Source organism: Mus pahari, chromosome 5, assembly GCF_900095145.1.
Source record: "Mus pahari chromosome 5, PAHARI_EIJ_v1.1, whole genome shotgun sequence".
In the NCBI taxonomy this organism is placed as follows: Eukaryota; Metazoa; Chordata; class Mammalia; order Rodentia; family Muridae; genus Mus; species Mus pahari.
In genome coordinates, this window is record NC_034594.1 from 77,782,807 (window position 1) to 77,787,567 (window position 4,761).

Below are 4,761 nucleotides of genomic sequence, written 5' to 3' on the forward strand. Positions count from 1 at the left end.
TAAATTTCCTTCAGTTGTCTTATTATTCAAACTATAACTTCAATTACTATACTGAACAGATATGGAGAGGATGGACAGCCTTGTCTTGCTCCTAGTTTTAGTGGAACTGCTTTGAATTTTCTCTCCATTTAATTTTTTTAGATTCCAGAATACCTTACTTCATCCAAACTTTCTGATGGATCCAGTCAGAACTTCAGTCAAGCTCTGAACCTGATGTTCAGAGTTCAGGTTCAATGAGTAGATCCAGACATGAAAGACAGGTACAAAACTAAATACTCCTTTGATATCCAGAATTTATTGTTCAGTATGAGTTTTGATACTTATAAGACGAAATAGAATATACAACTGCAGTTATACCAGTAATGCGTCTTAAACAGACCACATGATTTTATAGTTCTTCCAGTTGGGCATCAAAAAAGATTTTGCTGGGCAATCAGAATGAGTATGTGGCTTGTTTCCCTGGACACCTAGGTAAAGATCTTCTCCTTGAGTTGACATTCCTATATTATGGCTCCTATTCAATAAGAGATTTTCATATACTAAGCTTGAAATAGACATCATATAGGTGAATGAATCTTGTGGAAGATATTGGAGTTTCTATTTTCTTGTGTCTTTTAACACATTGACAATACCATATATAATACCAGGAGTTATATTTTTCTCTCATTTGAAAATACTGTCTTCTATGACAGGTTATTGAATTGAGATCATAATCAGGTCTTCTGGTCTTCTTTTAGCATATTAAAAAGATTTTAATTTTATGTTACATGTATCTGTGTATGTACTAAATGTAAGTGTGGTTACCTCTAAATGCCACCAGAAGATGACAAATTCTCTGTAACTGCTGATATTGGCAGCTGCGAGTCATTTGATATGGGTTCATGGTATGGAAGCTGAATCCTTTGAGAGAGCACAATAGCAGAGCTCTAGCTTCCTTGATGGGCTTTTCAAAATCTGAATTCACACAAATATTTCTCCTCCTTAACAGTGTCAAAGAAAGCATTGGAAATTATGGTCTGGAAGAAAGATAGTTCCTCTTAAGTAGAATGACCACAGTTTGCATTTGTTGATTCAGGGATCATTAGACTCCATTTGTGAAGTGCTCTTGACAAGACTAATTTACTGGTGATTCTGCAACCACTGTAAAGCTGGGCCTCCTGCCAAACTTCCTCCCCATAAGGAAATTTGTAAGGACAATGGTAAAAGTGTTTAGATGGTGATGATATGTTTTCATAATTTAGGATTTATGCTTTGCTTATGTTAGCAACATTCAGTAGACAAGTATGTAATGATGATCCTTGAATTGTAACATTCCCATCACCAGAGAGTAAACTTTCCTTTGAGCTCTTGCATTTATTTTTCCCTCTTCTTTCTACACCCTATCTATCCTAATAGCTTCCCCACTTTCTACCTAAAAAGGATAGAAAGGGTTTGTAGATTCTCCTTTTTCAGTGCATTATTCCTAATAGGAGTTAATTATTGTCCATATTAGTATTGATGCTTGAATTATTTATAGATTGCCTTGAGGTTGCACCTTAGTAGGAGATGATTTGAGTATCATGCAAGAAGTCTTTTATTTGATGTCATACAGTATAGTTCAATATTTGATTATCTTCACTTGGTCTTATCTTGTATCTCTCACTGAACAGAATATTCTCTTGGACTCCATACTTTCAGAGCACTATGGCTTAAACAAATCTTACATTTCAAAACAAAGGAAGAGGTAGAAACCTTGGTCTGGAGAGCTTGCCCATGACTTTGTGCTGACACAGATGAGGAAACAAGGTAAAAATATTTGCCACATGGTTATGGTTATATTATAGGTTTATATTGATACTTTCTGCATTATTCTATTATCCTCCTCAAATATTATATTGATCATCTTCTAAAAACAAAATGGTATTTCTAGTAACATCAATGAGTTGGGGTTTTTGTTTTGTTTTGTTTTGTTTTATTTTGTTTTGTTTTTTTGTATGGCTTCTCTGCCATAAGGATACCACTATAGGAGCTATTACACAATAGCTCAATCTCAGAAAAGTTAAGTGAATATCACTCAAGATATCTTTGATTGACTACATGTGAGTGCTTTATATTCACTTTCAAACAAAATACTGTGATTGCTATCTTGAAAAAGGAGTCCACAATCCTTTAATGATTTTCACTGAAATAGGGAAATGGATGGAGGTAAGATAGGTTATAGAAACAAGAGGGAAAACAAAGGTAAGGTGTCAAGGAAACATTTCCTTGCTAGTGGCGGGGATGCTAGGAATAGAACACTGTTGTTTGGCACTTGCCTAGGGAATAGTACCAATCATGAATAATAAAACAAACCTTAAAGTGTGAAAATGGGGTTGTCAAGCCAGTATCCTTGATATTCTCACAATAGTGGATTGAACATCCATCAAATAAGCCTTTCTTTCTGAAAGGATCAAGATACAGAAAGGAAACCATGTAAACCAAGCCTAGAGCATGGGCATGATAATGTAACCCTGGAAACCAAGCCTAGAGTATGAGGGTGAGTAAGATAAAGTTGAAGCCCTGTGAAGTAATGTGTGAAGTCCTTAACCACGATTGGCTAAAAATAGTTCAAAAACGGGTGTGGGTGGGTTGGGGAGCAGGGCTGAGGGAGGGTATAGGGGACTTTCTGGATAGAATTTGAAATGTAAATAAAACAAAATATAATAAAAAGATGTAAAAAAGTAAAATATATATATATACTGGCACCGCAACTCATTCACTCACTCCTGGAGTCCTACAGAGATGCTGTGGCGCTGAGAGATTGATTCCATCAACCTGAACTGCTCACTTGAACTAGAAGAGCTGGCACTGTGGCCCAGCTCTAGCAGGATTCGAAAAGCAGAAGGAGATGCTGGGAACCTTACCTGACACATCTCTATCAATCCAGCATTCAACATCCGGTCAGACTGGAGGTTAGTTGAGCAGTGTGTGTTTGTGTGTGTGTGTTTGGGTGTGTGTGTGTGTGTGTGTGTGTGTGTGTGTGTGTGTGTGTGTGAATGAGTATGATTCATTTTCACCATTTACTTATTTATTACAAATTATGAATAAATAAGCTGTTATAACCTAATCTCTGTGTATAAGGCTTCCTTCTCGCCTCTGTCATCAATGTGGATTCTCAATAGTTTCACGACACTTACCTGATGTGCTTTTTGTCAGGGTTTGTTATCACAGTAAACAATAGACAGGCTCCTGCTTGCTGGGAAAATATGGGCAGTGTGAGACCAAGCCTTTGTGGATTTCACACAGATATGAGACTCACTATAAGTATACCCTTATGAACAAAATGGTGTTATTCCCTACTACCATCTCACCTACCATTGGATGTATAAAAGATGTGTTTAGTCCTACATTTAGTGTGTCATGTACTCCTAACATCTCTATGTCTCTTTCTCCCTCCCTCCCTCCCTCCCTCCCTCCNACAAGGCATGGCTGACATACCACATCCTCACCCCTGAACTTTCCATCCCAGGGACTGGGCTTCCTCTCCCTGTATAATCTAGACCTGTCTCCTCTCTCTCTGCATTTCTCTCTCCCTACGAGTGTCACACTTGTTCTCTCTCTCTCTCTCTCTCTCTCTCTCTCTCTCTCTCTCTCTCTCTCGCGCGCGCGCGCGCTATGGGTTCAAACCAGGGGATTTTATGATCTAGACACACAATAGCTCATGATCTGCATGCCTAGAAAAATCTTTTTTCTTTCATCAAGGATAAGTATCCTGCTTCTATATTCAAAAAATATTAAGAAATCGAAAAAACAAAAAGAAAACAGAAACAAAAACAAATACTCAACTAAACTAGATCAATACTGTCAGTGAAGTAACTAGATGGCTCAGAGGGTCAATTTTCCTGCCTCACAAGCCAATTCAATGCTTGAATCTCAGATAAAGCTAGAACAGATTTTACAAAGTTCTCTTCTGCTTTCCAAATTTGCTTTTGACACTTGTAGCTTTATTTGTGCATGTGCACATGTGCGTGCACACACACACACACACACAGATACACACACATATACAATTTTAAAACATCTGTTATCTTTGGAGATTGCTCAGTAGTTAAAACTGCTTATTGTTCTTTTACAGCATCCACTTCCCAGTTACCACATGATGTTTTACACATATATCTAACTACAATTCCCAGAGATCCTACGTTTTCTACCCAATTCTATCCACCTCAGGCACCAGGAACACATGTGGTACATATGAATGGAAGTAGCAAATACATGTATGCACATAAAAGTAAAAATAATGGTACAATTTAAAATATTATGACTCTATAGTCCAATGACAAATACAAGTTTTAAATTTGTTTTGGTGTTTGAAACAGGGTTTTATATACCCCAAGATAGCCTCCAGTTCTTGAGTCTGCACTTAAATTTCTGATATTCCTATGTCTGCCTACCATGTATGCGAGGTTTGTGCAACCTTGCCTGGCTAGAGTCAAAGGTACGAACAACCATATCTGACCTTCCTTATATTTTAAAAATTAATAGTGTGAGGGGGCCACCTCTTGGAGTTAGTACTGAACATAACCAGACACAAAATTTCAGCACAAAGCATATTTATTCCCTTGAGAGGCAAGTGTGTATGTGTATGCCTCTGGATTCAGCAAAAATAGCCAGCCAAACAGTGGTATATTTTTTGAAGAGCTAGGTTTTTAAGGAGAAAAAAGTGGGACATCTGTTAGGATGAATTGGTAGGTTCAGATTGGGTAGGTTACCAAATGTAATCAGATTGTGAAGTTTGATTGT

General features: G+C 37.4%; 1 non-coding gene across 1 annotated transcript; it reads left to right on the forward strand.

Annotated features, from left to right (window-relative positions):
* The first annotated feature begins 206 nt into the window (after positions 1-206).
* Positions 207-337, forward strand: LOC115064182. The gene has a single exon (XR_003844015.1). It is a non-coding gene; the product is annotated as a small nucleolar RNA SNORA40 (small nucleolar RNA).
* The last annotated feature ends 4,424 nt before the right edge of the window (positions 338-4,761 follow it).